This window comes from Salvelinus alpinus, chromosome 26, assembly GCF_045679555.1.
Source record: "Salvelinus alpinus chromosome 26, SLU_Salpinus.1, whole genome shotgun sequence".
Lineage (NCBI taxonomy): Eukaryota > Metazoa > Chordata > Actinopteri > Salmoniformes > Salmonidae > Salvelinus > Salvelinus alpinus.
The window spans coordinates 15,151,704-15,163,952 of record NC_092111.1 but is presented as its reverse complement, the minus strand read 5'-3'; the positions used below and the strand labels follow the sequence as shown (position 1 = coordinate 15,163,952).

The window sequence follows — 12,249 nt, the reverse complement described above, 5'->3', positions numbered from 1 at the left end:
TAAGCTAACATATGGCATTGTTTTAAGATGGTCATACCATGGATCATTTAGATATATGATTTGGAATTTTAGGACACCTGTAGGTATATCCAAAAAAAAGGTGGAAACCATTATTTGATATAATCCTGAATTTGGCCTTTATTACTACAGCCCATTAGAAGAAGAAACCATAATCATAAAGAATAAGGATTTAAATGTGTCTGTCCTGTATCTAGGAGATATAAGAAAGTTAATATATAAGAAATATTTTCGTTTTTTGGACACATATGTAACCAAATATTTTTTGTTATCACAAAAATATCTCCAAACTTCCATTCATTTTTTTGCCGGTACTGGGTTACCTTCAGACGAGTCCCGTGACACTTGCCGTGCTCCTGGGAGTCTCATCTTTCCATAGAGTGGTCATATCGTTCTGACGCTATAGACGTTTTTGTGAGAATGACAAAGCGCTGTAGCTTTGCCACTTTACACCACAGATGTGGAGTCCGACATTTATTTAACCTTTATTTAACTAGGCAAGTCAGTTAAGAACAAATTCTTATTTGCAATGACGGCCTACCCCGGCCAAACCCTAACCAAGACGACGCTGGGCCAATTGAGCGCCGCCCTATGGGACTCCAAATCATGTCCGGTTGTGATACAGCCTGGAATCGAACCAGGGTCTTTACTGACGCCTCTAGCACTGAGATGCAGTGCCTTAGACCGCTGCGCCACTCGGGAGCCCATAGGTGGATGCGATGGTTGAGACGCAGCCCATGCAAAAACAATTATATCTCTAGCTTAAACTGACCGATTTTGATGGGGATTTGTTTATTATGTTAGATTGACGCATGGGTGCATCAATAGACTCTTGAAGATGTATCTGTATTAAGGAAATCCTACACAAACATGGAGTGTGTAATCATTTCATACCTCAGAAACATTTCAATCCCATTTCATAACCATGTATTGTAAGGCAGATAGCGATTCAGCTCCATTCGCCTCGAATCAAACCAAAAATGTGTCAAAATAAATTCAGCAATTGCATCCATCTCTCTCTCTCATCCCCTGCTTTTTATCAAGCCCTTCTTTTTTCTTTCACAAGTGTTGCATGAGCGATTGCACTGTCATATCATTTGCTGTCAGCGATAACCCCTTTTGGGTCGCATCTGCATTTGATGAGAAACAAATATATGCATGTTTTTGCTGTACACACCCAGAGCAGTGGGTCTATAGCCTGGGGACAGTGATGCTGTGGTTGACCTTCTGAGCGCTTAAGGTCGTTGTGTGGGGAGAGGGAGGGTCAGATAGGCTAGTTGACAACATGGCCAATCCTGTCATTGTTCGCCACTGCGACATAAACTAAATATGTTTGTGAGAGTAAGTGTCACCGTTGTACACAAAATAATATATATAATGTAAATAAGCAATAAGATCCGAGGAGGTGTTGCGTTGTGCATTAGAAGAGCCCTTCGCCGTGGTATATTGGTCATATATCACAACCCCCCGAGGTGCCTTATTGCTATTATAAACTGGTTACTGTAGTTAGAGCAGTAGAAATACATGTTTTGTCATACCTGTGGTATACGGTCTGATATACCACGGCTGTCAGCCAATCAGGGATCGAACCACTCAGTTTATAATAGAATATAATTAATATACAGTGGGGTCTGCAATTATTGGCACCCTTCATAAAGATAAAATAAATAATTAAAATACTGAACTATATTGAATGCTAAATTTGTTATTATTATTTTATACTAATTAACACAATTGCTCAGACAAAGAGATTGTTTTTCTCTCAAAAAGGAATTGGTCAAAATGTGACACCCCTGTTTTCAATACCATTCAATATCTCACCTTGCGGGGATAGCGGCACTGAGTCTCTTTCAAAAATGTTTTATGAGTTACAGAAAACATTGGGAGGAATCCTAGACTATTCCTCCATACGGAATCCTTCCAGATCCTTGATATCCTTCATCTGCGCTTATGGACTGCCCTGTTTAATTCACACCACAGGTTTTCAATGGGTTTCAAGTCCGGGGACTGAACTGGCCATTGCAAAATTTTAATTTTGTGGCCAATTAACCATTTCTTTGTGGATTTTGATGTGTGCTTGGGGTTATTGTTCTTGCTGGAAGATCCACTTGCGGCCAAGTTTCAGCCTCCTGGCAGAGGCAACCATGTTTTTGGTTTAATTGTCCTGGTACTTGGTAGAGTTAATGATGCCGTTGACCTTAACAAGAGCCCTAGGACCAGTGGAAGCAAAATAGCCCCATAACATAAAAGATCCACCACCATATTTTACAGTAGGAATGGGGATATTGTCTGCTTTTGCATTTTCATTTCGACGCCAAACCCACCAAATCAAATCACATTTTATTTGTCACATGTGCCGAATACAACCGGTATTACAGTGAAATGCTTACTTACAAGCCCTTAATAACCAACAAAAATACAGAAATAAAAGTAACAAATAATTAAAGAGCAGCAGTAAAATAACAATAGCGAGGATATATACAGGGGCTACTGGTACAGAGTCAATGTGCGGGAGCACTGGTTAGTCAAGGAAATTGAGGTTATATGTACATGTAGATAGAGTTATTAAAGTGACTATGCATAGATAATAACAGAGAGTAGCAGCATCAGTGTAAAAAGAGGGAGGGGAGCAATGCAAATACTCTGGGTAGTCATTTGATTAGATGTTCAGGAGTCTTATGGCTTGGGGGTAGAAGCTGTTTAGAAGTCTCTTGGACTTCTTGGCTCCGGTACCGCTTGCCGTGTGGTAGCAGAGAGAACAGTCTACGACTAGGGTGGCTGGAGTCTTTGACAATTTTTAGTGCCTCCCTCTGACACCGCCTGGTATAGAGGTCCTGGATGGCAGGAAGCTTGGCCCCAGTGATATACTGGGCTGTACACACTACCCTCTGTAGTGCCTTGCGGTCAGAGGCCGAGCAGTTGCCATACCAGGCAGTGATGCAACCCGTCAGGATGCTCTCGATGGTGCAGCTGTAGAACCTTTTGAGGATCTGAGGACCACTGGTATGCTTTGCCAAAGATATCTATTTTCATGTCATCCAACAAATGTAAATGCCTGGATTTTGCTAACCGGCCTTGGCACTTGGATTGGAACTGGTGTTTTGGTCAGATTACATGTATAATGAGTATGATGGGAGACATCATGCGCAGCAGGTGCTTGTTTAGTAAAGGACCACAGGAGGAGGCAGATGGCAGGGTCCAGGGACAGGCAGAAGGTCATACACAGGTAATCCAAAAAGGTAACAGTACAGGCAGGGAAAAAGGCTAATAATGTAGTCCGGGAGATCAGGCAAGAGGTTGATGACAGGAAATCTGATAGCAAAAGAACAGGCAGGGAATAGGCAAAAGAAAGTTGTTTGTGAGGATCGCCAAAAACTATGATACACAGGAGGACTAATACAGAAATGAACAGCGCTCTGAATAGAATGTGTACCAAAACAAACAATACCTCACAATGATGGGGTGCAAAGAACTGAACTAAATAATGTGAGTAAATGACGTACCGGTGTGTGAACAGATGATCAGAATTCAGGTGATTGGGATCTGGAGAGTGAGCTGCGTTCAGGGGATCTATGTGTTTGAGAGTGTGAGCTGGAAAGTGAGCTGCGTTCAGGGGATCTATGTGTTTGAGAGTGTGAGCTGGAAGCAGATGTTACAACATGAAAATAGAGCTCTTTGGCCATGGACCTTACTCCTCCTCCGTTGATAATACTAGCCATTTCGCCATCCCTCTTCGTCTTGATATACTTCAGTGGTGTTAGTGCCTTATGCATGCACACTATGCACACGCTGGACTCCCCCCACACACTCACACATACACTGACGCTCCTACACACACACACTTACACATTACACGTAACACACAGGCACACATTCGCCACACACACGCACACACACACACACACACACACACTTACACACTCATCACATATGCGGCTGCTACTGTCTATCTATCCTGTTGCCTAGTCACTTTACACCTACATGTACATATCTACCTCAATTTCCTCGTGCCCCTGCACATAGACTCGGTACTGGTACCCTGTGTATATAGCCAAGCTATCATTGCTTATGGTGTATTAATTCCTTGTGTTGCTATTTTTTATCTTTTATTATTTTATTTTTGATTGTATTCTTTATTGTTGGGAAGGGCCTGTAGTAAGTAAGCATTTCACTGTTAGTTTACACCTGTTGTTTACAAAGCATGTGAAGTTGAGCTCTAATCCAACATGCCTTGATCAGGGTGGACAACCCTTCTCCTGGAGTACTACTGGTTGTGCAGGCTTTTGTTGTAGCCCTAAACCACATACAACAGAACAACTGCCGTCCTCTTGAATCAGAGTGTGCAGAGAAAATGGGGAAGCTGAATGTGACAGAGGCAAAGGGTATGGTCGAAGGACAAACAAGGCCCTAGGGCCATTGATGCGAGGAGACTATGATAAAGCTCAGATACAACCCTAAAAAGATTACTTTGTGTTATACTAGCCAGACTGGAGAGGGGACACCTCTCTAACCCTGATAAACTGCCTCCTTAGTGATCGCCCACTGACTCTTGAACAGTTTAGGAGTACAACAGACGAAAATTACACTTGGAGTGAAGGAAGATAAACTGTAGTGTCTGGTTGTGGGTTGATTCCTTATCTATTTTAAAAGCCAAATGATAGGGATAGATGTTTAAATAGAAGCTAAGTTATGTTGCCCGATTGCGTGTGTTTTAGTTGTAAGCATGACGAGGTCAATATTGACTCACATGGATTAAAACCCTGTTGAAAATGTAGGCTAGGTCATAGTCCTTTCTTCAGATGTGTAGTTATGACTAAGAACATGGACCCCAACCCTTAATCCTCCTGCAGACACAAGTGTAGAGGACTGTATAAAAGCTATAATGGACTGACCAGACTCAGTCATCAAGCTTCGGTGCCAATTGGACATTGTGCATTAAAAATAGCATACTGCTGTAATTGTGTAGTTCTCCAAAATCATTCTAATTGTATGAGGTAATTGTATGAGGTAATCTAAAATAAATAATATTTGAACATTACAAACAAGTAAAAGATATGTTGCTTTCTGTCTAATAGATATTCTTTAATGTAAGTTCTGGACTGACTAGTTTATGTTTCTAAGCAATTTGGTAACACAAGAAGCTCTCAAACTTCAAACTTGCAATGAAAAGCAGAAATACTAACATGCTAGCACACAGTTTCACAGTTTTATTTGTGGCTTCTATACTAGCCAGCACATCTCAATTACGCCTTTTTCTTTCACACCTCTATTGGCCCTTGCTACTCTCATAAGTCTACAATATGTTCAGTAGCTGAGGTGCTAACACGCCATAACACTTCAGTGGAACGTGGAGATATACTGCTCCCCCCCAAACCCAAGAGACTCCCACTCTTCCATGGGATAATTGGTCAAGCCTTGTCTTCCCTCCCCTTAATTGAGGCACAGTATTTGCACAAATTGTATGTTCTTTTGCCTCAAATGGTAAGGAAAAATTACATATTTAAGTTTCTTCTCCCCTTTTTTTCTCTTAGAAAAAAGGAAAAGTTAAATAAATGATAAGGCGAAGGGAATGAGATCTCCTTTGAAAGATATGCAATTATTTCCCAATTAAGGAAAGTTGTGGTGGACTTGATGTTGTTGGATTATATTTGGACGAATGTGCTCAGTAGATGGCGCCAGTGACTTTTCAAGCAGCATGGAGAATATAAACATACACTACATCTCATTACAAAATCATGGGCATTAATATGGAGTTGGTCCCCCCTTTGCTGTTTTAACAGCCTCTATTCTTCTGGGAAGGCTTTCCACTAGATGTTGTAACATGCAGGGAATTGCTTCCATTCAGCCACAGGCATTAGTGAGGTTGGGCACTGATGTTGGTCGATTAGTCCTGGCTCGCAGTCAGCGTTCCAATTCATCCCAAAGGTGTTCGATGGGGTTGGGGTCAGTCAAGTTTGGTGCGGAAGGACTTGACTGTGCATGCCAGTCAAGTTCTTCCTCATCGATTTTGACAAACCATTTCTGTATGGACCTCGCTTTGTGCACCGGGGGCATTGTCATGCTGAAACAGGAAAAGGCCTTCCCCAAACTGTTGCCACAAAGTTGGAAGCAATTCTGTGTTGGAATCACAGAATTATATGCTGTAGCGTTAAGATATCCCTTCACTGGAACTAAGGGGCCTAGCCCGATCCATGAAATATAGCCCCAGACCATTATTCCTCCTCCACCAAGCTTTACAGTTGGCACTATGCATTCGGGCAGGTAGCGTTCTCCTGGCATCTGCCAAACCCAGATTAGTCCGTCGGACTGGCAGATGGTAAAGCGTGATTTATCACTCCAGAGAACGCGTTTTCACTGCTCCCGAGTCCAATGGCGGCAAGCTTTACACCCCTCCGGCTGACGCTTGGCATTGCGCATGGTGATCTTAGGCTTGTGTGCGGCTGCTTGGCCATGGAAACCCATTTCATGATTCTCCCGACGAACAGTTCTTGCGTTGACATTGCTTCCTTGAGGCAGTTTGGAACTCTGTAGTGAGTATTGCAACCGAGGACAGACAAGGACAGACAATTTTTATGCACTACTCGCTTCAGCACTCGGCGGCACCGTTCTGTACGATTGTGTGGCCTACCACTTTGTGGCTGACGTTTCCAATTCACAATAACAGCACTTACAGTTGACCGGGGCAGCTCTAGCAGGGCCGAAATTTGATGAACTGACTTGTTGGAAGGTGGCATCCTATGATGTTGCCACGTTGGAAGTCACTGAGCTCTTCAGTAAGGGCCATTGTAGTACAATGTTTGTCTATCCAGATTGCATGGCTGTGTGCTCGATTTTATACACCTGTCAGTCCACTCATTTGAAACTGGTGTCCATATACCTTTGGCCAAGTAGTGTATGTACTGTACAACTTTCCGAAATACTTATGTCTGTCCCTTAGAGGGATTTCTGATTTGATAATACAGTTCTCATAGAACACACTGGATACTTGGAATAAGCATACAACAATAAACAGCATACATCAGGTATTATTCATGTTTATTGTACAATTTGTGTTTCTGTCCTCAAGTTTCATTTTCACTGTAGTTGTATACAGTTATCGCACGTCACACATTTATAAACATATTTAAGAGTGGTAAAAGCAGAAAGAACCTTGAGTTATATCATTAGAAAATATAGTAAAGATGTTAAATTCACTATGCTGAAAAGGGGAAAACATAATTCAGTGGAAATTGTAAACAGCAAAGCAAACCTTAATTAAGAGATGTGTAATTAGAATTTTAAGATATTTGCTGTCATTCCTGTTCCAATTCATGTCGTTTGAATGATTTTAATAGAATTGTATGCATAGAAAACAAAGTTTTTTTTCTTTCTCAGTTCATCCATTTAAATCAATAAAAACTGAGCTCCACCCTGATGAACACCATTGCACCAGAGTCCATCTCCTTCTTGCTAGTTTGATGAACCAGGGAGAACCGGGAAAGGGGGAGCAATGGAGTCTCGAGTCCCTCCCGACACTACTTTGACTGGGCTGCTGCGGGGTCCCTGGAGGGGTGGTGGAGGTGGTCATGCACTTGGTTTCCCTTAGAGACCTCCGCTGGTGTAGTATAGTGCTGATGTAGCCTACTGCCCACTAGCCGTCACAGAGTAGGAGAGGACAGCCATGCCGAGAGGGCAATTACAATAAGGACAAAGACCACAGCATAATGAGTCCCCAATGCTAGTTTAATAAAGAGGAGTAAGGGGGTAATATTAGCAGGGCTGATAATGACGTGTGTGTACGTGATGTATGGTTTCCTAGACCCTACCTTACAGGCTTGAGAGGTCTGGACTGTAGTTAAAGTGCCGATGGCTGTGTACGTTCCCCCTTCAAATGAATCAACCATTCAATCAATGAAATAAATAAATGAAACACACGACCATGGGGTTTTACGGAAATCCGTTTCACCGTATGCATTGCACAGGATGACTCCAACATAGAGAGATACTGTTTCTCACAATTTGATATGTAGACATCAATGTATTCTAAAATACAGATAATGTGATTTATCTAATAGATTTGGCAGAAACCTTGCGGTGTTGATTTTTTTAATATATGTAATGTTTATGCTTGTTTTATTTGCAGATTTTTGTGACCCATGGTCTTCACAAATGGTTGGATACAGACATTGATAATGTGAGTATCAGGATATTTACAATTCTTTATTCACAATACTGAACATTATATACAAGCATAGCATCTGAACAGAAATATTCCTATATGTGTATTAAACAAATGTTTTGTTAAATGTGCTTGGGAATTATGGTCTGATTTCAAAAGGTGTATTCACACTATATTGGTAAAGAGAAGGAACGATGATTTTAAACACTCCAATTTTCACATGCAACACTTGAAAGCAGCACAAACTCTTAAACAGCCAACACATTATGTGTGGCGTGGATAGAGGTTTCTATGAATGTCTGTCTGTCTCGATCAGTTGAGAACGATTCCTGGCTGGATTTCCACAGTGTTCCAGTTATCTCCCAACGGATCCAGGGACTTCGGCTGCTCTCTCGCTCACTCTCACTTTCTCTCTCGCTCTGTGGCTGAGATGAAGCCTTGGAGACACTGGCCAGATCAGGTAACACACACACACACACACACACACACACACACACACACACACACACACACACACACACACACACACACACACACACACACACACACACACTACGAGAACCTATTCAAATCAGTGTGTAGTGAATGAATAGTATCAGGTAGACACGTTAACACTGATAACCCTTCAGACAAACAAACACAAAAAGCTGGCCTAGCAGAATATCAGGGACTTATTTTAGCAACATGCAAATAAGATGAACAAATTATTTATTTAGTGATTCTATTTTAAAGATAGAAAAACAGAAGCCTCAGTACTATTTCTATTTTTTAAACCATATTCGTGATATTAAATACTGAATTGAATAACATTTTTTTAAATATATTTGCTGTAAAGTCATAATAGGGTATTTATAGCACATTTGTCTGAAATGAATTATTAGTTGTTAACATTATTATTACTATTATTGTTATTATCTTGAGTAAAAATATATTTTTTAAATATTGGTAGTAGCAGCAACATTTCAAAGCTTTACACATTCGAAAATCAGACTCACGTTAGCCTAATTTCTTTAATCACAGATATTAAAACCTCCGAAGGAATCACAGTCATAAATTATTCCTTGCAATCGCATAAACCTACCTCAGCAAGGGCTTGTCCCAGTATGACAGAAAGCTTTCCCCCTCTTCCTCTCTTTTGCTCCTTCTCTCTCAGATCAATGTGGGATTAAGGGTGATTACATACACACCCTTTGGGACACTTTATTCCAATGAATTAGCCGAGTGAATGAGCAGCAGCACCGCGACAGAAGAGTATTTTGTACCAGGCCATATAAATTATGCATATTCCGTAGATATTAACCTCGCTTGATCATCTTTTTATCATTAGAATATTGAGAGGGGGGAGAAGGGATTATTAATTGCCCTCATTGTGTGGTTGTCTTCCCTAAACTGCTCTGGTACAGTATGTGGCCAATGAGAGCTATTAATTGGTGTCTTCTTTATTTGATGGTAGAACGATATTTCATGAAATACTGTATAAGCACTCAAATAAACGACATACACATCATAACAATTTGTACTGTATATGATAACTTTTGATTACTATGATCCGATGTAAATATAGTCGTAGAATTGACTTTCATTTCTTACCCAGTGAAAGATTATTTCATGACGGTTTATTTTTCTTTCCTCTTTATTAACGTTTACACAACAAAAGGAATTGGTGAAATGGTCTCTAAGGCCGTGTCTACAGACAGAGGACACATTTCCCTGATGTTGTTGACCAAAAACACTGGTAGATGTCAGCCTCTCTTTATTATGATATTTTGATATTTGCCTGTATTTCTGTCATTGGAGAGCACATACATCGTGTCAACTCAAATGAAGCAATGTGGCAAACGGGGGAAACGTTCACTGTTAGGTTGGGGAAGAGGAGGGAGATAACATTGGATGTGAGTGTGGAAAGGTGGAGGACAGTTTGTGCATCACAGAATAGAATCTCCTCAACCCCTATGATTGACGTTGTCATGAAGGAGTGTCACGATGAATAAAGTGTTAGGCTACAGTTCTAAGTCCTCTTTATTTAAGTAGAGCAGAAGTGAAAGGTATTTGGGAGAGAGTGGGGAAAAAAGTAGTCCTCTTTATACTCAGGCATTGAAGAGAAAAACACACACACACGCACACCTTCTTCACACTATTTTTTGTCTGGACACCCTGGCAAAATGATGATGCTTTGAGGATGTAATTAGGCATTTCGTTCAAAGATTATGCCCGCAGATCCTTGAATTATTACCGTCGTTAAAATCGTACAAATATGGAAATATGATTGCCAGGAGCGCATAAATCAATGATCAGCGTGCCCTGAAAATCCAATAAATATGGGGGGTTGAAATACTTACAAATGCTAATTGCATGCAAGGATTTGCATATGGCAGTATTTAAAAGAAATGTCCTTGCCGTAAAGAGCCTTTATGGGTAGACAAAGAAGGGATTGTGATTAGACAGACACCCACTCATAATTTTATCAAACCGACACCGGTCCAGTCACAATTTTTGTAAACAGTAGCCTACTCAAGGGGTTGCTGAACATGACGTACTTAGTAAGAAATACAGAAAGTATCTTCGTGTGTTGCAAATAAGTATATGTTCATTATTCAGTTTCCTCCATCTGTCCTGTCTTTTTACAATGTGGTAAATTGAAGTGACTTTGAATAATGCGCTATGACCTCATGGTAATTACAGCGTATGAAACAAACCTTAATTGAGGTTATTGATTTATATTAAAAGGCATATGCTTTTTGCTTTGAACAAAACAGCTTCTCCTTTTGAAATGTGTTATTAATGCATGCATATTACACTGAGTATACGAAACATTAAGAACACCTGCTCTTTCCATGATATAGACTTACCAGGTAAATCCAGGTGAAAGCAATGATCCCTTATTGATGTCACTTGTTAAATCCACTTGAATCTGTGTTAAAGAAGGATTTTTAAACCTTGAGACAATTGAGAAATAGATTGTGTACTTGTAAGTGCCTTTGAATGGGGTATGGTAATAGCTGCCAGGCTTTGTGTCAATAACTGCAAAGGTGCTGTGTTTTTCATGCTAAACAGTTTCAAATGTGTATCTAGAATGGTCCACTACCCAAAGGACATCCAGCCAACTTGACACAACTGTGGGACGCATCGGAGTCAACATGGGTCAGCATCCCTGTGGAAATCTTTCGACACCTTGTAAAGCCCATGCCCCGAAGAATTGAGGCTGTTCTCAATATTAGGAAGGTGTTCCTAATGTTTGGTCTACTCACTGTATATATACAGTTGGGGTCCAAAATGATTGACACCCTTGATAAAGATTACCAATAACGACTGTATTAAAATAAATAATGCAAATACTGAGCTATATTATATGCTAAAACAAATTGGGAAATTATATAATTTCATTGTAATACTTTTTTTTTCTTTCTCGAAAGATAGGGGTCAGAATGATTGCCAACCCTGTTTTGAATACCTTTCAATCCACCAGCTTGCGAGAATAATGGCACTGAACCTTTTTATAAAACATTTTATGAGATTGGAGAACACATTGGGAGGGATCTTGACCATTCCTCCATACAGGATCTTTCCAGATCCTTGATATCCTTCGTTTGCGCTTATGGACTGCCCTCTTCAATTCAAATCACAGGTTTTCAATGGGGTTCAAGTCCGGAGACTGAGCTGGCCATTGCAAAATTAGATTTTGTGACCAATTAACCATTTCTTTGTGGATTTTGATGTGTGCTTGGGGTTATTGTTCTTGCTGGAAGATCCACTTGCGGCCAAGTTTCAGCCTCCTGGCAGAGGCAACCAGGTTTTTGGCTTAAATGTCCTGGTACTTGGCAAAGTGCATGATGCAGTTGACCTTAACAAGAGCCCTAGGACCAGTGGAAACAAAATAGCCCCATAACATCAATGATCCACCATCAGAGCCCTAGGACCAGTGGAAACAAAATAGCCCCATAACATCAATGATCCACCATCAGAGCCCTAGGACCAGTGGAAACAAAATAGCCCCATAACATCAATGATCCACCATCAGAGCCCTAGGACCAGTGGAAACAAAATAGCCCCATAACATCAATGATCCACCATCA

At 40.7% G+C, this 12,249-nt stretch overlaps 1 long non-coding RNA gene across 2 annotated transcripts in view; it reads left to right on the top strand.

The window, feature by feature from the left end:
- LOC139554804 (uncharacterized) overlaps positions 1 to 12,249 on the top strand; it is a 139,305-nt gene that overhangs the window by 20,434 nt on the left and 106,622 nt on the right. Inside the window, exons 3-5 of one of the 2 annotated variants that reach the window (XR_011670897.1) lie at positions 8,141 to 8,191; positions 8,524 to 8,636; positions 9,330 to 9,683. This is a non-coding gene — a long non-coding RNA (uncharacterized lncRNA). Of the gene's footprint in view, positions 1 to 8,140; positions 8,192 to 8,523; positions 8,637 to 9,329; positions 9,684 to 12,249 lie in introns of those variants that run through there. The other variant, XR_011670896.1, reaches the window with a different exon arrangement.